At 37.5% G+C, this 22,735-nt stretch overlaps 1 long non-coding RNA gene across 3 annotated transcripts in view; it reads left to right on the top strand.

Moving 5' to 3' along the window:
* Positions 1 to 6,527: 6,527 nt before the first annotated feature.
* The window catches only part of LOC125105309 (uncharacterized), a 43,451-nt gene continuing 27,243 nt past the window's right edge, over positions 6,528 to 22,735 (top strand). The window contains exon 1 of one of the 3 annotated variants that reach the window (XR_007128869.1): positions 6,528 to 6,580. This is a non-coding gene — a long non-coding RNA (uncharacterized LOC125105309). Of the gene's footprint in view, positions 6,581 to 11,255; positions 11,290 to 14,067; positions 14,100 to 22,735 lie in introns of those variants that run through there. The other 2 variants (XR_007128867.1, XR_007128868.1) reach the window with 2 other exon arrangements.

Genomic DNA, 22,735 nt, shown 5'->3' with positions numbered 1-22,735 from the left:
CTTTTTGTTGTCTGATTGCTGAGGTTAGAACTTCTAATAGTATGTTGAATAGCAGTAGTGATAGTGGACATTCCTGCTGTGTTCCTAACCTTAGGGGAAAAGCTCTCAGTTTTTCCCATTGAGAATGATATTTGCTGTGGGTTTTTTATAGGTGGCTTTGATTATATTGAGGTATGTCCCCTCTCTGTCTACACTTTGTAGAGTTTTGGTCCGGAAAGGATACTGTACTTTGTCAAATGCTTTTTTAGCATCTATTAAGAATATCATATGGTTCTTGTTCTTTCTTTTATTAAAGTATTGTATCACATTGATTAATTTGTGGATGTTGAACCAATTCTGTAGCCTATAAATAAATACCAGTTGGGCGTGGTGAATAATTCTTTTAATGTACTGTCGGATCCTATTGGCTAGTATTTTGGTGGGAATTTTTACATCTGTGTTCATCAAGGATATTGGTCTGTAATTCTCCTTTTTGGTCGGGTCTTCATCTGCTTTTGGGATCAAGGTAATGCTGTTCTCATAATATTAGTTTGGAATTTTTCTTCCATTTCCTTTTTTGGAAGAGTTTCAGGAGAATAGGAATTAATTCTTCTTTAAATGTTTGGTAGAATTCCCCTGGGAAGCTGTCTGGTCCTGGGCTCTTGTTTAGTGGGAGATTTTAGATGCCTGCTTCAATCTCTTTACTGGTTATGGGTCTGATCAGGTTTTCTATTTCTTCCTGGTTCAGTTTTGGTGGTTTACACATCTCTAGGAATGCATCCATTTCTTCCAGATTGTCAAATTTGCTGGTGTATATTTGCTCATAATATGTTCTTATAATTGTTTGTATTTCTTTTTGTTGGTTGTGATCTATCCTCTTTCTTTCATGATTTTACATATTTGGGTCCTTTCTCTTTTCTTTTTGAGAAGTCTGGCTAGGGATTTATCAATCTTATTAATTCTTTCAAAGAACCAGCTCCTAGTTTCATTGATTTGTTCTACTGGTTTGTTGTTGTTGTTTGTTTGTTGGTTGGTTGGTTTCTATTTCATTGATTTCTGCTCTGATCTCTCTTATTTTTCTTCTCCTGCTGGGTTTAGGCTTTTTTTTTTACTGTTCTTTCTCCAGCTCCTATAGAGTTATGTTGTGTACGTGAGACCTTTCTTGTTTATTGAGAAAGGCTTGTATCGCTCTAAACTTTTCTCTCAGGACCGCCTTTGCTGTGTCCCACTGATTTTGAACAGTTGTGTTTTCATTTTCATTTGTTTCCATGAACTTTTTAAATTGTTTTTTAATTTCCTGGATACCCAGTCATTTTTTAATGGGATGCTCTTTAGCCTCCATGTATTTGAGTTCTTTCCAACTTTCCTCTTGTGATTGAGTTCTAGCTTCAGAGCATTGTGGTCTGAAAATATGCAGGGAATGATAAAAATCTTTTGGTACTGGCTGAGGCCCAATTTATGACCCAGGGTATGATCTATTCTGGAGACTGTTCCATGTGCCCTAGAGAAGAATGCATATTCTGTTGCTTTGGGATGGAATGTTCTGAATATATCTGTGATGTCCATCTATGCCAGTGTGTCATTTAAGGCCTTTATTTCCTTATTGATATTTCGCTTGGATGATCTGTCCATTTTAGTGTGGGGGGTGTTAAGTTCCCCTCTATTATTGTATTATTGTCGATGTGTTTCTTTGATTTTGTTATTAATTGGTTTATATAGTTGGCTGCTCCCGTGTTAGGGGCATAGATATTTAAAATTGTTAGATCTTCTTGTTGGGCCGACCTTTTAAGTATGATATAGTGTCCTTCTTTATTTCTTATTATAGTCTTTGGCTTAACATCTAATTTATCTGATATAAAGATTGCCACCCCAGCTTTCTTTTAATGTCCATTAGCATGGTAAATAGTTTCTACCCCCTCACTTTCAATCTGGAGTTGTCTTTGGATCTAAAATGATTTTGTTGCAGACACCATATTAGTGGGTCTTGATTTTTTATTCATTCTGATACCCTATTTCTTTTGATTGCAGCATTTAGCCCATTTACATTCAGGTAACTATTGAAAGATATGAATTTAATGCCATTGTATTGCCTGTAAGGTGACTGTTACTGTATATTGTCTCTGTTCCTTTCTGGTCTACTACTTTTAGGCTTCTCTTTGCTTAAAGGACCCTTTTCGATATTTCCTGTAGGGCTCGTTTGGTGTTTGCAAGTCTTTTAATTTTTGTTTGTCCTGGAAGCTTTTTATGTCTCCTTCTATTTTCAATGATAGCCTAGCTGGATATAATATTCTTGGCTGCATATTTTTCTCATTTAGTGCTCTGAAAATATCACGCAGTCCTTTCTGGTCTGGTAGGTTTCTGTGGATAAGTCTGTTGCCAATCTAATATTTCTACCATTGTATGTTACAGACTTCTAGTCCCGGGCTGCTATCAGGATTTTCTCTTTGTCACTAAGACTTGTAAGGTTTACCATTTGATGACGGGGTATGAACCTATTTTTATTGATTTTGAGGGGGGTTCTCTGTGCTTCCTGAATTTTGATGCTTGTTCCCTTTTTCAAATTAGGGAAATTCTCTACTATAATTCGTTCCAATATACCTTCTTCCCCTCCTCTCTTTCTTCTTCTTCTGAGATCCCAATTATTTTAATATTGTTTTGTCTTATGGTATCACTTATCTCTCGAATTCTCCCCTCATGGTCCAGGAGCTGTTTGCCCCTCTTTTGCTCAGCTTCTTTATTCTCTGTCATTTGGGCTTCTATATCACTAATTCTCTTTTCTGCCCCACTTATCCCAGCAATAAGGGCCTTCATTTTTTAATGCATCTCATTAATAGCTTTTTTGATTTCAACTTGGTTAAATTTTAGTTCTTTTATTTCTCCAGAAAGGGATTTTATTTCTCCAGAAATAGATTCTCTAATATCTTCCATGCCTTTTCAAGCCTGGCTAACACCTTGAGAATTGTCATTCTGAACTCTAGTTCTGACATATTACCAATGTCCATATTGATTAGGTACCTAGCTGTCAGTATAGCCTCTTGTTCTTTTGTTCATCGTGAGTTTTTTGGCCTTGTCATTTTGTCCAGATTAAAAATATATGAAGGAGAAAATAAAATACTAAAAGGGTGACAAAGACCCCAGAATAATGTATACTAACCAAATCAGAAGAGATCCAAAACTGGGGGGAGAAGAAAGTGGAAAAAAGAAATAAAAATGAAAAAATAAAATATACAAAATTATATATATATATGTTTATATAGCTACATATAGCTATATAAATAAATCCATTTATCTATATATAGTTATATGTAAATATATTAGACTGGTGAATAGAACAGAGCCATCCATTTGATTTTGGGTGTATTTTGGTCTCTTAGAAAAAACTACGTTCCAAAATTTTAAAGAAAGGAAAATATAAGTGTAAACACAATGAAGGGATGGAATATGATTGTAAAGATGAAAATTTAAAAAATTCTAAAAAAGGCATTGATAAAATAAGTTGGTTGGAAAAAGAAAAATAAAAAGAGAAGGGAATGTTCTCAGGCTGGAGTCTAGAACAAAGCCATGTGCTTTGTGGGAATATTTTGATATATTAGAAGAAATTGTATCCCAAAATTTTTTAGTAAAAAAAAACTATAAGTATACAAAAAATAAGGTCAAATACAATAGAATGAATTTGGAAGTTCTCCTTCCTCTTCTGTTATTTGGAATAGTTTGGAAATAGGTATTAACTATTCTTTAAATGTTTGATAGAATTCAACTGTGAAGCCATCTGGTCCTGAACTTCTGTTTTTTTTTTTGGGGGGGGAGGTTTTTGATTACTGATTCAATAATTGGTCGTCCAAGTTTCTTATTTCTTCCTGATTCAATTTGGGAGGTATATGTTTCTAGGAATTTATCCATTTCTTGTAAGTTGTCCAATTTTTTGGCATGTAATTTTTCATAATATTCTCCTAAAATTGTTTTCAGTTGTTATTTCTCCTCTTCCTTTTCTAATTTTTTTGATTTCTCTCTGTTTCTCTCTCTCTCCCTTTCTCTCTCTGTCTCTCTCACTCCCTCTGTCTCTCTCTCTCTCTCTCTCGCTCTCTTTTTTTTTTTTTGGGGGGGGGAGTCTGGCTAACAGTTTATCAGTTTTGTTGATCTTTTCAAAGAACCGGCTCTTGGTTTCATCAGTCTGTTGTTGTTATTGTTGTTCTTATTCTTTTTTAGTTTCTATTTTATTTTGGATCTAATATTTACTGTTTCCTCCTTCTACCTTTTTTTGTTGTTTTGTTCTTTTTCTAGCCTTTATAGGTGTAAGGTTATGTTGTTTATTTGGGATTTTTCTTGCTTCTTGAGAAAGTCTGTATTGATGTGAACTTCCCTCTTAAAACAGCTTTTGCTGCATCCCCCAAATTTTGGACCACCGTGTTTTCATCTGTCTCCATATAGTTTTTGATTTCCTCTTTGATTTCTTGGTTGATCCATGCATTGTTTAGTGGCAAGTTATCTAATCTCCATGTATTTGCACTCTTTCCAGATATTTTTCTGTAGTTGATTTCTAGTTTCTTAATGTTGTAATCAAAAAGATGCATAGAATGTCTTTGATATTTTTGAATTTGTTGAAAATTGCTTTGTGGCCTAACATGGGATCTATTCTGGAGAATGTTCATGTGCACTTTTCAAGAATGTGTATTCTGCTTTTTAGGATGGAATGTTCTGAATATATCTGTTAAAACCAGGTGGTCCAATATATCATTCAAAGCAACAGTTTCCTTGTTAATTTTCTTTTTGGTTGATCTATCCATTGATTTAAGTGGCAAGTTAAAGTGCCCTACTATTATTGTATTATTATTGATTAGTTCCTTTATGTTTGGTGTTGTCTTCAATATTTGGGTTCTTTCATATTGGGTGCATATATATCTTCTTGTTGGATTTATTTAATGATTATATAGTGACCTTCTTTGTTTCCTGTTACAGTCTTTGTTTTAAAGTCTATTTTGTCTGTTCAAGTATTGCTATCCAGGTTTTCATTTCACTTCCATTTGCATGGCAAATGCTTCCCTATATCTTCACTCTCAATCTGTATGTGGGTTGAGTTCTGAAATATGCCTCTTGTAGGTAACATATAGATGGGTTTTGCTTTTTAAAATATTTTTAAAAAATATTTTATTTATTTGATACACAGAGAGAACACAAACAGAGGAAGCAGCAAGCAGAGGGAGAGGGAGAAGCAGGCTTCCTGCTGAGCAAGGAACCCAGTGTGGTGCTTGCTCTAAGGACCTGGGATCAAGAACTGAGCTGAAGACAGCTACTTAAGTGGCTGAGCCACCCAGGCATCCCAGGTCTTGCTTTTTTTTACCCATTCCTTCAACCTATGTCTTTTTATTAAAAAAAAAAATTAATTAATTAATTAATTGATTATTTTAATAAACATTAATGTATTTTTATCCCCAGGGGTACAGTGTGTGAATCACCAGGTTTACACACTTCACAACACTCACCATAGCACATACCCTCCCCAATGTCCATAACCCAACCACCCTCTTCATACCCTACCTCTCCCCAGCAACCCTCAGTTTGTTTTGTGAAATTAAGAGTCACTTATGGTTTGTCTCCCTCCCAATCCCGTCTTGTTTCATTTTTTTCCTTCCCTACCCTCCAAGCCCCCCTCTTTGCCTCTCAAATTCCTCATATCAGTGAGAGCATATGATAATTGTCTTTCTGTGGTTGACTTATTTGGTTCAGCATTATACCTTCTAGTTCCATCCACGTCATTGCAAATGGCAAGATTTCATTTCTTTTGATGACTGCATAGTATTTCATTGTATATATATATATACCACATCTTCTTTATCCATTCATCTGCTGATGGACATCTAGGTTCTTTCCATAGTTTGGCAATTGTGGACATTGCTGCTATAAACATTTGGGTGCATGGGCCCCTTCGGGTCCCTACATTTATATCTTTAGGGTAAATACCCAGTAGTGCAATTGCTGGGTCATAACGTAGCTCTATTTTCAACTTTTTGAGGAACCTCCATGCTGTTTTCCAGAGTGGTTGCACCAGCTTGCATTCCCACCAACAGTGTAGGAGGGTTCCCCTTTCTCCGCATCCTCGCCAGCATCTGTCATTTCCTGACTTGTTAATTTTAGCCATTCTGACTGGTGTGAGGTGATATCTCATGGTGGTTTTGATTTGTATTTCCCTGATGCCGAGTGATATGGAGCACTTTTTCATGTGTCTGTTGGTCATCTGGATGTCTTCTTTGCAGAAATGTCTGTTCATGTCTTCTACCCATTTCTTGATTGGATTATTTGTTCTTTGGGTGTTGCATTTGCTAAGTTCTTTGTAGATATTGGACAGTAGCCCTTTATCTGATATGTCATTTGCAAATATCTTCTCCCATTCTGTCAGTTGTCTTTTGGTTTTGTTAACTATTTCCTTTGTTTCCTTTGCTGTGCAAAAGCTTTTGATCTTGATGAAATCCCAATAGTTCATTTTTGCCCTTGCTTCCCTTGCCTTTGGCGATGTTCCTAGGAAGATGTTGCTGCGGCTGAGGTCGAAGAGTTTGCTGCCTGTGTCCTCCTCAAGGATTTTGATGGATTCCTTTCTCACATTGAGGTCCTACATCCATTTTGAGTCTATTTTCATGTGTGGTATAAGGAAATGGTCCAATTTCACTTTTCTGCAATGTGGCTGTCCAATTTTCCCAACACCATTTATTGAAGAGACTGTCTTTTTTCCATTGGACATACTTTCCTGCTTTGTTGAAGATTCGTTGACTATAGAGTTGAGGGTCTATTTCTGGGCTCTCTATTCTGTTCCATTGATCTATGTGTCTGTCTTTGTGCCAGTACCATGCTGTCTTGATGATGACAGCTTTGTAATAGAGCTTGAAGTCCGGAACTGTGATGCCACCAACTTTGGCTTTCTTTTTCAATATTCCTTTGGCTATTCGAGGTCTTTTCTGGTTCCATATAAATTTTAGGATTATTTGTTCTATTTCTTTGAAAGAAATGGCTGGTATTTTGATAGGAATTGCATTAATGTGTAGATTGCTTTTGGTAGGATAGACATTTTCACAATATTTGTTCTTCCAATACAGGAGCATGGAACATTTTTCCATTTCTTTGTGTCTTCCTCAATGTCTTTCATGAGTACTTTATAGTTTTCTGAGTATAGATTCTTTGCCTCTTTGGTTAGGTTTTTTCCTAGGTATCTTATAGTTTTGGGTGCAATTGCAAATGGGACTGACTCCTTAATTTCTCTTTCTTCTGTCTTGTTGTTGGTGTAGAGAAATGCAACTGATTTCTGTTCATTGGTTTTATATCCTGACACTTTACTGAATTCCTGTACAAGTTCTAGCAGTTTTGGAGTGGAGTCTTTTGGGTTTTCCACATATAGTATCATATCATCTGTGAAGAGTGATAGTTTGACTTCTTCTTTGCCGATTTGGATGCCTTTAATTTCCTTTTATTGTCTGATTGCTGAGGCTAGGATTTTGAGTATTATGTTGAATAGCAGTGGTGATAATGGACATCCCTGCCATGTTCCTGACTTTAATGGAAAAGCTTTCAGTTTTTCTCCATTGAGGATGATATCTGCGGTGGTTTTTCATAGATGGCTTTGATAATATTGAGGTATGTGCCCTCTATCCCTACACTTTGAAGAGTTTTGATCAGGAAGGGATGCTGTACTTTGTCAAATGCTTTTTCAGCATCTATTGAGAGTATCATATGGTTCTTGTTCTTTCTTTTATTAATGTGTTGTATCACATTGATTGATTTGTGGATTTTGAACCAACCTTGCAGCCCTGGAATAAATCCCACTTGGTTGTGGTGAATAATCCTTTTAATGTACTGTTGAATCCTATTGGCTAGTATTTTGGTGAGAATTTTCGCATCTGTGTTCATCAAGAATATTGGTCTGTAATTCTGTTTTTTGATGGGATCATTGTCTGCTTTTGGGATCAAGGTGATGCTGGCCTCATAAAATGAGTTTGGAAGTTTTATTTCCATTTCTATTTTTTGGAACAGTTTCAGAAGAATAGGAATTAGTTCTTCTTTAAATGTTTGGTAGAATTCCCCTGGGAAGCTCTCTGGCCCTGGGCTTTTGTTTGTTTGGAGATTTTTGATGACTATTTCAATCTCCTTACTGGTTATGGGTCTGTTCAGGTTTTCTCTTTCTTCCTGGTTCAGTTGTGGTAGTTTATATGTCTAGAAATGTATCCATTTCTTCCAGATTGTTGAATTTGTTGGCGTACTATGTTCTTAAAATTGTCTCATTGTATGTTCTTAAAATTGTCTATATTTCTTTGGTGTTAGTTTTGATCTCTCCTCTTTCATTCATGATTTTATTTATTTGGGTCCTTTCTCTTTTCTTTTTGATAAGTCTGGCCAGGGGTTTAACAATCTTATTAATTCTTTCAAAGAACCAGCTCCTAGTTTCGTTGATTTGTTCTATTGGTTTTTTTTGTTTTTTTTTTTTTTGTTTCTATTTCATTGATTTCTGCTCTGATCTTTATGATTTCTCTTCTCCTGCTGGGTTTAGGGTTTCGTTCTTGTTCTTTCTCCAGCTCCTTTAGGTGTAGGGTTAGGTTGTGTACCTGAGACCTTTCTTGTTTCTTGAGAAAGGCTTGGACTGCAATATATTTTCCTCTCAGGACTGCCTTTGTTGTGTCCCACAGATTTTGAACTATTGTGTTTTCATTATCATTTGTTTCCATGTATTTTTTCAATTCTTCTTTATTTTCCTGGTTGTCCCATTCATTCTTTAGAAGGATGCTATTTAGTCTCCATGTATTTGTGTTCTTTCCAAATTTCCTCTTGTGGAGTTCTAGCTTTAGAGCATTGTGGTCTGAAAATATGTAGGGAATGATCCCAATCTTTTGATACCGGTTAAGACCTGATTTAGGATCCAGGATGTGATCTATTCTGGAGAATGTTCCATGTGCAGTAGAGAAGAATGTGTATTCTGTTGCTTTGGGATGAAATGTTCTGAATATTTCTGTGATGTCCGTCTGGTCCAGTGTGTCAGTCAAGGCCTTTATTTCCTTGTTGATCTTTTGCTTGGATGATCTGTCCATTTCAGTGAGGGAAGTGTTAAAGTCCCCTACTATTATTGTATTATTGTTGATGTATTTCTTTTATTTTGCTATTAAGGCTTATATAGTTGGCTGCTCCCACGTTAGGGGCATAGATATTTAAAATTGTTAGATCTTCTTGTTAGACAACCCTTTGCGTATGATATAGTGTCCTTCCTCATCTCTTATTATAGTCTTTGGCTTAAAATCGATTTGATCTGATATAAGGATTGCCACCCCAGCTTTCTCCTGATGTCCATTATCATGGTACATTGTTTTCCACCCCCTCACTTTAAATCTGGAGGTGTCTTCAGGTCTAAAATGAGTTTCTTGTATATAACATATAGATGTTTTTTTTTTTTTTTATCCATTCTGATACCCTGTGTCTTTTGATTGGGGCATTTAGCGCATTAACATTCAGGGTAACTATTGAGAGATATGAATTTAGTGCCATTGTATTGCTCGTAAGGTGACTGTTACTGTATATTGTCTCTGTTCCTTTCTGATCTACTACTTTTAGGCTCTCTCTTTGCCTAGAGGACCCCTTTTAATATTTCCTGTAGAGCTGGTTTGGTGTTTGCAAATTCTTTCAGTTTTTGTTTGTCCTGGAAGATTTTTATGTCTCCTTCTATTTTCAATGATAGCCTAGCTGGATATAGTATTCTTGGCTGCATGTTTTTCTCGTTTAATGCTCTGAATATATCATGCCAGCTCTTTCTGGCCTGCCAGGTCTCTGTGGATAAGTCTGCTGCCAATCTAATATTTTTACCATTGTGTGTTACCGATTTCTTTTCCCGGGCTGCTTTCAGGATTTTCTCTTTGTCACTAAGACTTGTAAATTTTACTATTAGGTGACGGTGTGTGGACCTATTCTTATTGATTTTGAGGGGGGTTCTTTGAACCTCCTGGATTTTGATGCTTGTTCCCTTTGCCATATTAGGGAAATTCTCTCCAATAATTCTCTCCAACATACCTTCTGGTCCCCTCTTTCTTTCTTCTTCTTCTGGAATCCCAATTATTTTAATGTTGTTTCATCTTATGGTGTCACTTATCTCTCGAATTCTCCCCCCGTGGTCCATTAGCTGTTTGTCCCTCTTTTACTCAGCTTCTTTATTCTCTGTCATTTGGTCTTCTATATCACTAATTCTTTCTTCCGCCTCATTTATCCTAGCAGTGAGAGCCTCCATTTTTGATTGCACCTCATTAATAGCTTTTTTGATTTCAACTTAGTTAGATTTTAGTTCTTTTATATCTCCAGAGAGGGCTTTTATATCTCCCGAGAGGGTTTCTCTAATAACTTCCATGCCTTTTTCGAGCCCAGCTAGACCCTTGAGAATCGTCATTCTGAATTCTAGATATGACATCTTACCAATGTCTGTATTAATTAGGTCCTTAGCCTTTGGTACTGCCTCTTGTTCTTTTTTTTGTGGTGAATTTTTCCACCTTGTCATTTTGTCCAGATAAGCATATATGAAGGAGCAAGTAAAATACTAAAAGGGTGGCAAAGACCCCAGGAAAATATGCTTTAACCGAATCAGAAGAGACCCCAAATCGTGGGGGGGTGTGTGAGAAAGGGGATTAAAAAGATGTTCAGAAAAAAAAAAAACAATTAAAAAAAGAAAACAAATAAAGAAAAAATATAAAAAAGAGAATATATATATATATATATATATATATATATATATTAGATAAACTAGTTAAAAAACATTAAAATAGAAAAGGGTAAAAGTTAAAAAAAATTTAGCAGAAGAAGAAAAAGAAATTGAAAAAAATATTAACTGCAAGACTAAAGAATCATGGAGAGAAAGCCATGAGTTCCGTGTTTTGCTTTCTCATCCTCTGGAATTCCACTGCTCTCCTTGATATTGAATCTGCACTCCTTGATAGGTGAACTTGGTCCTGGCTAGATTTCTCGTTGATCTTCTGGGGGAGGGGCCTATTATAGTGATTCTCAAGTGTCTTTGCTCCAGGCGGAATTGCACAGCCCTTACCAAGGGCCAGGCTGAGTAATCCGCTCAGGTTTGCTTTCGGGAGCTTTTGTTCCCTGAATGCTTTCTGTAGTGTTCCTGAGGACAGGAATGAAAATGGCAGCCTCCAGTCTCCGGCCCGGAGGAGTCGAGGGCTCGGGGCCCCACTCCTGAGTGTGCCCTCAGAGAACAGCGCCCAATCACTCCTGTTGGAATGATTGGGCGCTGTTCTCTGAGGGCATTGCATGCTCGGAGCTCACCCAGCCTGCAACCAGTTGAAGGTAACCCCGAGCTGAGGGCTCACTCCTCGGCTCTGTCTCTGTAGCTGGCTTCCCTCTTCTAATACCTGCAAGCTCTGCAACACTCAGCCCCGATCCTTCTGTGACCCTGCGGGACCTGAGGCCATGCTGACCCCACGTGTGATTCCCCCCTGTTTAGCCTCTGGAGTGATGTCCCTCAGCGGAACAGACTTTTTTTTTTTTTTTTTTTTTTTTTTTTTTTTTTTTTTTGGAACAGACTTTTAAAAGTCCTGATTTTGTGCTCCATTGCTCCGCTGCTTGCCAGGAGCCAGCCCCTCCCGCCGTGGTCTATCTTCCCGTCGCTTTGGATTCACTTCTCCGCCAGTCCTACCTTTCAGAAAGTGGTTGATTTTCTGTTTCTAAAATTGCTGTTCTTCTTCTCTTTGATCTCCTGTTGGATTTGTAGGTGTTTGCAATCTTTAGATAAGCTATCTAGCTGATCTCCTGCTATCTGATGTAGTCTCAGCCTGCTACTTCTCCGCAATCTTGACTCCTCCCCCCACCCTATGTCTTTTGATTGGAATAGTTAGTCCATTTATATTCAAAGTAATTATTGATATGTATATAATTATTGCCATTTTGTTACTTGTTTTATGGTTGTTATTTTAGTTTTTCTTTACTCCTTTCTTCTTCTCTCATGATGACTTACTTTTTTAAAGTGATATACTTGGATTCCTTTCTTTTTATTTTTTGCATGTCTATTACTGGTTTTTGGTTTGTGGTTACCATTTGGTTTGCATATAACATCTTCTGGATATAGTAGTCTATGTTGAGTTGCTGGTTTCTTAAGTTTCAGCCCATTCTTTATTCCTCTCCTTCCCACATTTTAGGTATATTGTGTCATCCTTTTGTTGTGTGAGTCACTTGCCTGATTTTTTTGATATACTTATTTTTACTGTTTTTGTGCTTTCTACTTTCCTTATGGTCTTTGGTTTAGTAGTGATGAATTCCTTTAATTTTTTGCTTGAGGAAAATCTTTATCTATCTTTCTGTTCTGAATGGTAGTCTTACTGGATAAAGTATTCTTGGCTTCAGGCTTTTTTTTTTCTTTTATCTTTTTTTTTTTTTAATTTCAGCACTTTGAATATATTATGCTACTCCCTTCTGACCCACAAAGATTTTTTCTGAATAATCAGCTCATAGCTTTATGCGGTTTCTCTTGTATGTAATTGCTTTCTTTTCTCTTGCTGTTTTTAAAATTCCCTCTTTATCACTACTTTTTGCCATCTTAATTTCTATGTGTCTTGGAGTAGAACCCATAGAATGGATTTTGTTGTGGTATCTCTATGCTTTCTGGATCTGGATTTCTGTTTACACTCCTAGTTTTGGGAAGTTTTCAGTTATCATTCCTTCAAATACATTTTCTGCCCCCTTTTCTTTCTTTTTTCCTTCTGTGATCCCTGTAATGTGAATATTTTATACTTGCTGGTGTCACAGAGTTTCCTAATTCTATTCTCATATTGCATTATTTATTCCTTTTATCTGCTGAGCTTAGTTACTTTCTGTTACTCTGCCTCCAGTTTGCTGATTAATTTTTCTGTTTTGTCTAGGCTACTATTTATTCCATCTGGTATATTATAAAATTTCATTTATTGTGTTCTTCAAATCTGATTGGGTTCTTTTTTTAAAATTTAGTTTAATTTTTTTTCAGTGTTCCAAAATTCATTGTTTATGTACCACACCCAGTGCTCCATGCAATATGTGCCCTCCTTAATACTCACCACCAGGCTCACCCAACCCTCCACCCACTTCCCCTCCAAAACCCTCAGTTTGTTTCTCAGAATCCACAGTCTCTCATGGTTTGTCTCCCCCTCTGATTTCCCCCAACTCCCTTCTCCTCTCCTTCTCTCAGTGTCCTCCGTGTTATTCCTTTGCTCCACAAGTAAGTGATACCATGTGATAATTGACTCTCTTTGCTTCACTTATTTCACTCAGCATAATCTCTTCCAGTCCCATCCATGTTGATACAAAAGGGTATACATCCTTTCTGATGGAGGCATAATACTCCATTGTATACATGGACCATATCTTCTTTACCATTCATCCATTGAAGAGCATCTTGCTTCTTCCCAGTTTCCTGACTGGCCATTGCTGCTATGAACATTGGGGTAGGGATGGCCTTCCTTTTCACTGCATCTGTATCTTTGGGGTAAATACCCAGTAGTGCAATTGCAGGGTCATAGGGTAGCTCTATTTTTAATTTCTTAAGAAATCTCCATATGTTTTCCAGAGTGGCTGCACCAACTTAGATTCCCACCAACAGTGTAAGACGATTTCTCTTTCTCCACATCCTCTCCAACACTTGTTGTTTACTGTCTTGTTGATTTTGGCCATTCTGACTGGTGTAAGGTCGTATCTCCATGTGGTTTTGATTTGAATCTCCCTGATAGCTAATGATGATGAACATTTTTTCATGTGTCTGTTAGCCATTTGTATGTCTTCTTTGGAGAAGTGTCTGTTCATGTCTTCTGTCCATTTTTTGACGTGATTATCTGTTTTTTGAGTGTTGAGTTTGAGGTGTTCTTTATAGATCTTGGATATCAGCCCTTTATCTGTAGTATGATTTGCAAATATCTTCTCCCATTTCATGGGGGATTGCCTCTTTGTTTTGTTGACTATTTCCTTTGCTGTCAGAAGCTTTTGATCTTGATGAAGTCCCAAAAGTTCATTTTCAGTTTTGTTTCCTTTGTCTTTGGAGATTTACCTTGAAAGAAGTTTCTGTGGCCAATGTTGAAGAGGTTACTTCCTATGTTCTCCTGTAGGATTTTGAAAGATTCCTGCCTCACACTGAGGTCTTTTATCCATTTTGAGTTTATCTCTGTGTATGGTGTATGAGAATGGTCAAGTTTCATTCTTCTATACATAGCTGTCTGATTTTCCCAGCACCATTTATTGAAGAGAATGTCTTTTTTCCACTGTATATTTTTTCCTGTGTTGTCGAGGATTATTTGACCATAGAGTTGTGGGTCCATATCTGGGTTCTCTACTCTGTTCCACTGGTCTATGTGTTTGTTTTTGTGCTAGTACCATGCTGTCTTGGTGATCATAGCTTTGTAGTAAAGCTTGAAATCAGGTAACGTGATGCCCCCAGTTTTGTTTTTCTTTTTCAACATTTCCTTAGCAATTCGGGGTCTCTTCTGTTTCCATAAAATTTTAGGATTGTTTGTTCCAGCTCTTTGAAAAATGCCAGTGGAATTTTGATCAGGATGGCATTGAAAGTATAGATGGCTCTGGGCAGTATAGACATTTTAACAATGTTTATTCTTCCTATCCATGAGCATGGAATGCTCCTCCATCTTTTTTGTCTTCTTTAATTTCTTTCATGAGTGTTCTGTAGTTCTTTGAGTACAGATCCTTTACCTCTTTGGTTAGGTTTATTCCCAGGTATCTTATGGTTCTTGGTGCTATAGTAAATAGAATTGATTCTCTAATTTCTCTCTCTCTCTTTTTTTAAATTTCTTTTCAGTGTTCCAGAATTCATTGTTGTTGCACCATATTCAGTGCTCCATGCAATATGTGCTCTCCATAATCTAATTTCTCTATCTCTATTTTCATTGTTAGTGTATAAGAAAGCAACTGATTTTTGTACATTGATTTTGTATCCTGCCAAATTACTGCATTGCTGTATGATTTCTAGTTGTTTGGGGGTGGAGTCTTTTGGGTTTTCCATATGAATATCATGTCATCTGCGAAGAGAGAGAGTTTGTTTGTTTGTTTTTTAAAGATTTTATTTACTTATTTGACAGAGAGAGATCACAAGTAGGCAGAGAGACAGGCAGAGAGAGGAGGAAGTAGGCTCCTTGTTGAGCAGAGAGTCCGATGTGGGGCTCGATCTTAGGACCCTGGGATCATGACCTGAGCGGAAGGCAGAGGCTTTGACCCACTGAGCCACCCAGGCGCCCCAATGAAGAGAGAAAGTTTGATTTCTTCTTTGTGAATTTGAATACCTTTTATTTCTTTTTGTTGTCTGATTGCTGTTGCTAGGTTTTTGTTTTTTGTTTTTAAATCTCATTGTTAAGGGTCATTGTGATGCCCTCTACTCTTCTCTCAAGTCCAGTGAATATCTTAATGATTATTACTCTGAATTCTCTATTAGGCCTATAGCTTATCTCCATTTCCTTAGTCTTCTCTGCAATTTTGTTCTTTTTAAAAAAATTTTTTTGGGACAATTTTCCCATCTCCTCTTTTTTTTTTCTGTCAGTTTCTCAGTGTTAGGAAGGACAGCTATGACTCCTGCATAAAGTAACAGCCTTTTGAAGAAGAGGTTTTGTAGCACCCTGTCATGCAGTGTCCTATATTCACCATACTGTGGTGTTTTAGGGGTGTCTTCTATGTGTGATGCATGTGCCCTGCTATTGTGTCTGCTGCTTTTTCCTTCAGTGCAGTCATCTATAATGGTTCCTTTTGCCTGCTGTAGGCAATGTTTGGTTCCTGTGGTGTTAATGGGCCAGGCTGGGGATGCCTTGGGCTTAAGTTGAGTCAGACTAGGCATTTGCTAGAGATGGAATAGCAACACACTGCCAGGTACTTTCCCTTTGTCATGCTCTGAGAAGTTTTCATTAGTGGGTGGTGCCTGCAGTCAGACCAGTTGTCTGTCTCCAGCTCAATAAGTCCTGTGACTGAGTGGTGTGTGTGGTTATCTTTCCTGTCTGGAGACAGAAGTCATTTTGGAGCAGTGCTGACTACTGTAGGGGCTGCCAAGAGTATATTAGAGAGGGTGGATCCACAGAAGCACAGCGGGTGTGGGCAGGGCAGCAGGGTGATGGTACTAGCCTGCTTTATACCCCTCTTCTGTGGGGAGGCCCTGCAGCTCCAGGACTGAGGTGGCCTATCTGGAGAGATAGATCCTTGGAAGCAGGGTGTTAGCATAGTAGAATGGTGTTGTCAGTATGTTTTGAATGCCCTTATCTTCTGAAGGACTGGCCATGCAGCTCTGGGACTGAGGTGGGTTGTGGGGAGGGGTGGATTAGTAGAAGCACAATGTGTAGGGGAGTGGGACAACAGTTTTAGAAACTTAAGTAGCAAGTCTTGCTGGTGATTATGTGTTTACACTGTGTAGAGGAGGAGGGAGATAGCACCTGCTGGTTTCTTTGTTCCTGGAGTAGTTCCTTAGCAACTTTTGTCCCTTTGGGACAGTTCTGAGATTAGAAATAACTTTCCCTCCAGTACAGCCCAGGTGCCATTCAAAGTGCTGCTTCTATGCTCTATCTCTATGGGCCATTTATTGTGTTGTCTTTTAAGGACAGGGACTCAGTTTTCTCTCCTCCACCACCTCTCTCAGAGCTGAGTCTGCTGATTTTTTAAAAAAAATTCCAGGTATTAAGTCCTGCTAGTTGTAAGAGCTCATGAAGTTTGGCCCCTCTGGTTGTCACAGCAAATATTAATGGAGATCCATCTTCCCCTTGTGGGCCCTGGTGTGGGGTCTGTTTCTGTTCCAGTTTTCTGTTCCCACCACATCACTCCTTCTTGAGGACAGTCCTCTAAGTCCATTTAGTTTCAAACTATATCCCACCCTTCCAAACTCTTTGATGTGACCTCTTCTTTACATTTAGTTATGGAGTTTATTCTCCCATTTGTTTTTAGGTCATTTCGTAGGTATTTATGCTGACGTGAATGTTATCTAGTTGTATATGTGGGATGAGGTGAGCCTAGGGTTCTCCTACTCTGCCATCTTCCCCTGAAGTCCTAAGTTCTATTTGCTGTGCTTTTAGTATCATATCCAAGAAATCATTTCTAAATCCAATGTCATGAAGCTTTTCCTTTATGATTTCTTCTCAGAATTTTATAGTTTTGGGTTCTTATGTTTAGGTCTTTGACCCATTTTGAGTTCATTTCTAAATATAGTATAAGCTAAGGTTCAACTTCATTTTTTTATATGTGAATATCCAGTTTTCCCAACATCATTTATTGAAGTTTACATTATTTCTTAAATGGCATGTTGCCTATGTAAACTGTGTGACATTTATATGCATTAAAATATATGAATGAGTAAGAATCGTAATGATATACCTATAAGACAAATGATTTCATTTTGAAGAGAAAGGCTGTGGCCAGACTGCGAGACAGAAGTACTAAGCATGAAATGGAATGACAAAATAAATGGTCAGCTTTCACATAGAAGCAGCTTAGAAAGTATTGCTAGTGACAAAGCAGCCTCTCATATATCATATATTATATTTATACATGAAAAGTATTACATATTTACTCTAAGAAAACTCAACCTATCAGCCAAATACAGTCAAGAAAAGATACATTTTAATATCTAATAATGATTCAAGATTCTAATGATTTTTGAATCCACTGAAACATTGTCAGATTAATGTTGTTACAATTTGGTTTTGGTGATAATACTAGGTGATTCATTCCCAGTGAGTCATTATAATCTGGTAATTAAATGAATAGTTACTTACAGCTTCTTTTTAAAATTGCAGTGAACTTTTGTTCTAGAATTATCTCTAGGGAAAAGATACATTCTGCCTTTAGTCCCATTTGTTTCTACAACATCAACTGTACCTGTACTGTAAGTGATGTCTCTAACAGAAATGTTAAATTATATTTGGAATACTATTCAAAATCAAATATATATGAAAAGTTTGTTTTAAAGTTTTACAATAAAAAATCTGCTTCTCAGAGGATTAAATATCAGTTTTCTAGACACTATTATTCTTCAAAGATGCTGGATAAAAGGTTTTAGAATGGATCAGGGCATGGTGCTAAAATATACTATGGCTCGGAATACAAGTGAACAGTAATTTATGAGTAGGCTTAGATTAGAAAGTTACTAACTGGTAAAACATGCTAAAACTGTATGAAATTAAAATCAATTCTTTGTACAGCCACAATAAAGTTCTGGTCACATTCTTTAAGTTCTTCTAACATAGACATGACCAATAGCACAGACAAATTTCAATCAGGTAAGAAGAGCTTAAGTGTAGAAAATACATGATCAACCCAGTTTCCTCCTTCCTACACCACAGGGCATAGCTATATGCCATCTGGTGATTATTAGACAAAAAAGCTGCCATCTGCTACTTCTGCTAATACATGGGAGAGGGGTAGTTCTCCCTATTCTGTAAGCCTAGGAGATTTCATTATGGTTGTTTACATGTCTCAAGTACTCAACCGGTGAGTTAGAATTTATTCTCTGTGTGTGTGTGTGTGTGTGTGTGTGTGCACCCCTAACATAGTAAGCATCAAAATGAGACATCCCTTTCTTATAACCCTTACGTAGTATAGGTCTGCATTTGGCCAAGTTAATCCATTCCACAGCAAGCTTCTTCTATCCTGCCTGACTCAAAGCCAAAGTACTATTAAATACAACCTAAACTAGAGAGACAAAATTGGATTGCAGCCATAAAAACAGATTACAAAGTGGACACAAATAGGCTTTAAAGTACAGAAAGGACATGTTAGTCCTTTGTTTTACATCCCTTCAAGGAAAGACAAGACCTAAATCATCTTTAAATAAGTCTTTTCATAGATTCTCATAAAATAATTTTTAAGTTGTCATATCTTTCCTTATGCCAATCAGAAGTTCATTTCCTTATATTTAAAGAAGAAGAGAACATAAAATTATTTCAAAAAGTCCTTAGCTAAACTTCCAAGATTGAAACAGGAAGAAATTGACAACCTGAATAGACCAATATCTGGCAACAAGATTGAAGCAGTGATCAAAAACCTCCCCAAAAACAAGAGTCCAGGACCTGACAGATTCCCTGGGGAATTCTACCAAACATTCAAAGAAGAAATAATACCTATTCTCCTGAAGCTGTTTGAAAAAATAGAAACAGAAGGAAAACTTTCAGATTCTTTTTATGAAGTCAGCATTACCTTGATCCCCAAACCAGGCAAAGACCCCACCGAAAAGGAGAATTTCAGACCAATATCTCTGATGAATATGGATGCAAAGATTCTCAACAAGATCCTAGTTAATGGGATCCAACAGTACTTTAAAAATATTATTCATCATGAACCAGGTGGCTCAACATTCACAAATAAATCAATGTGATAGAGCAAATCAATAAGGGAAGGGAAAAGAACAACATGGTCCTCCCAATTGATACAGAAAAAGCATTTGACAAAGACAGCATCCTTTCCTGATTAAAACTCTTCAAAGTATAGGGATAGAGGGAACATTCTTTAATTTAATAAAATCCATCTATGAAAACCCACAGTGAATATCATTCTCAAAGGGGAAAAGCTGAGAGCCTTCCCACTGAGACCAGGAACATGACCAGGATGCCCACTCTCACCCCTGTTCAACATAGTACTAGAAGTCCTAGCAATAGCAATCAGACAATAAAAAGAAATAAAAGGTATTCAGATTGGCAAAGAAGAAGTCAAAGTCTCTCTCTTCGCAGATGACATGATAGTTTATGTAGAAAACCCAACAGACTCCAGCCCTAAATTACTAGAACTCATACAGCAATTTAGTAATGTGGCAGGATACAAGATCGATGTACAGAAATCAGTTGCTCTCTTATACACTAAAAATGAAACTGTAGAAAAGGCACTTAGAGAACTGATTCCATTTACTATAGCACCCAAAATGGTAAGATACATTGTAATAAACTCAACCAAAGAGGTAAAGGATCTATACTAAAGGAACTACAGAACACTCATGAAAGAAATTGAGGAAGACACAAAAAGATGGGAAAACATTCCATGCTCATGGATTGAAAGAATAAACATTGTTAAGATCTAAATTTGAACTATTTCTAGAGCTTACAAAGGTAGAAATGGGGAAGGAAAATCAGAAAATATAAACATACATAAATTCTTCCCCAACTATGTCTCATGCCTGTTAGTTTCTCAAACCTTTGCACATGATAGGTGCTTCATATTTAGTTACTGGATAAATGAACAGATAAATGTTTGTTTTGGGTTTCTCCTTCTCATTGCATGGAATTAATTGATTCCACTTGGTGATTCAGTCTCACCCACAAAATTTTATATTCTAAAGACATAAGAGACTCATGAAAGAGAAAGGTCATTCTATATTGGTAGGTGGCAGTTTTAATAAGCAAAAAACTTAACATGAGGCTCATTTGGGGCAGAAGCAAGGTGAATAGGTCTTTGCATCTGTTGGTCAAATCTTTTTTTTTTTTTTAAAGATTTTATTTATTTGTCAGAGAGAGAGAGCAAGAGTGAGCACAGGCAGATAGAATGGCAGGCAGAGGCAGAGGGAGAAGCAGGCTCCCTGCTGAGCAAGGAGCCTGACGTGGGACTCGATCCCAGGATGCTGGGATCATGACCTGAGCAGAAGGCAGCTGCTTAACCAACTGAGCCACCCAGGTGTCCCTGTTGGTCAAATCTTAACAGCTTATATAGATTAACTGGGCTCAGTCACCTATCATCCAGATGTCTTAACACCACATCATCCTCTCAAGGCTACATTTTTGAGGCAGCTTCTGGGAGTGGGAAGGCAAGCAGAATGTATATTTCAAGGAAAGAAGAGGAGGTGAGAAGCCTCCAATTGCCAGGGTCCTGGTCAACTGAGGGTCATGTCCTCTCAATGACTTTTCCCAACAACCCCAGGATAACCCAGAGTACTCTCCCTATCCTTAGGTCCTTAATTTAAGCACATCTTCAAAGTTCCTTTGCCATGTAAAATAATGTATTTGTAGCTTTGGGCGATTAAGGTGTAAACATCTTTGGGTCTCCTCTATTCTGTTTCCTACAGATTTTATAGGAGCTAATTATCTTAGGTCCCAAAGGACAGGGGCTGAATGAATTTGTGTGTGTGACCCAAGTGGTATCTTTCTGGCTATTCAAAAACAGTTGACGTTCTGCAATTCATTATATCATCAGCCTTTTTTCTGTCAGTGTCATGAGCTGTAACTCTTAAAACAATCCCAAATTCTTCACAGCTTCTCCACTGGTGAGACTTTCATGCCATGTCACATCAGGAATATTTAAAGCATTCCTATTGTTCTTTCTTTTCAACACCAAACTTTTGAAAAGAGGAATCAGTACTCACCATATCCATTTCCTTAACTCTCCTTCTTACTTCTACCATGAAAAGCTGACACCTCTCTGGGCTTCAGTTTCTTCACCTGGTCCAGATCCCTTAGTATTGAGATGTTCCTCTCCAGGCTTTGTGACTCCAGGCTACTCCTTCTTTTTGATATATGGTCAGGTATGGGCTGGTTCCCCTCAAGTCTCTTAGCTTCTACTCAATTATATTTCTCCCAGGATCTCAAGCCAAATTGTCAGTCTAATCAGTGTGTTGTGACGAGCTTTAGTTTAGAATTCAGCAGAAACTTTTTTGGCATTGTAGAATTCCAACAATTCAAGCTGGGAATGAAGGCTGCTCCTCCATCCCTGGGTGGCTTCTTTCCCAAAGCTGGGCTGCATACTGATGCCTTTCAGGCTACAGACTGCTTTGTACTAAGAAAACAAAAATATCACCATCTCAGAATAGAAGAAGATAGAAACCCCAGCACAGATGTGCTCAAGGCAGCCTGGCTTCTGAGGGACCTGAATTACGAACAGCTTTCACTTTCAGTTATGTATTTATTTTTCATATAATCAGTTACTTCGTTTGGGCTAAAGAAAAACAATACATCATCTAATCAGGGAAAGAGCTCCCTTTGAGAAGAGTTCAGTACCTTATTAAATATTTTAAATTACTTTGTAAAATATATCAAGTCAAGATTTTCTGTAATTTCATTTATAGCCACCACTGAGGGAGTTCTGACAATGGTTGATTAGGCTCCAAAAGCTTTTCCTGATCATCTTCAGAAGGATCTGATTATCTTTCTGCTTTTGAGGGAAGTGGTCTGAGGGAAATGCTCCTGAAATGAAGTGTGAGTGGGAAAGGGTTGCCTCAGATCTTATGTTAACTTGTAGTAAGTGACTAGCTAATACAACTTCATTTCTTTGTTTGTTCAGTATATTTACTGAGGCCTTACCATGTGCTAAGGTCTGTGCTTGGGCAGTAGGTATAGATATGAATTAGACACAGCTTGGTTTTTATGGGACTTCCAGTCTAGTAGGATAGAGGGATATGTCAATATCATGTAAACAAATGGCAACAAAATGTCATGGATGCTACTGAAGCATCTATATAATATACAATGAGGATAAAATAGGGATGGATTCATGATTTTCTTAGGAAATGGGGAAGCTATCTCTCATTTTCCTTGTAAGGTCTTATGCTGAGTAGCAGACATATGAACAAAAATGCATTCTGAAGGACGACTTGCATTATCCACTCATAGATTGAACAACACCCAAATATTTACGGAGTATTCACCTTAAGCCAAGAAATCCTTGATGGTCAGGGGCTCCTGTCTGACTCAGTTGTTAAGCATCTACCTTCGGCTTAGGTCATGACGCAGGGTTCTGGGACTGAGCCCTGCACTGAGCTCCATCCCAGGTTCCTGGAACTGAGCTTGCATCGGGCTCCCTGCTCAGCAGGAAGCCT

Source organism: Lutra lutra, chromosome 7 (genome assembly GCF_902655055.1).
Source record: "Lutra lutra chromosome 7, mLutLut1.2, whole genome shotgun sequence".
NCBI classification, from domain to species: Eukaryota; Metazoa; Chordata; class Mammalia; order Carnivora; family Mustelidae; genus Lutra; species Lutra lutra.
Note: the sequence above shows the minus strand (reverse complement) of the source record. Positions and strands in the feature narration are given on the sequence as shown.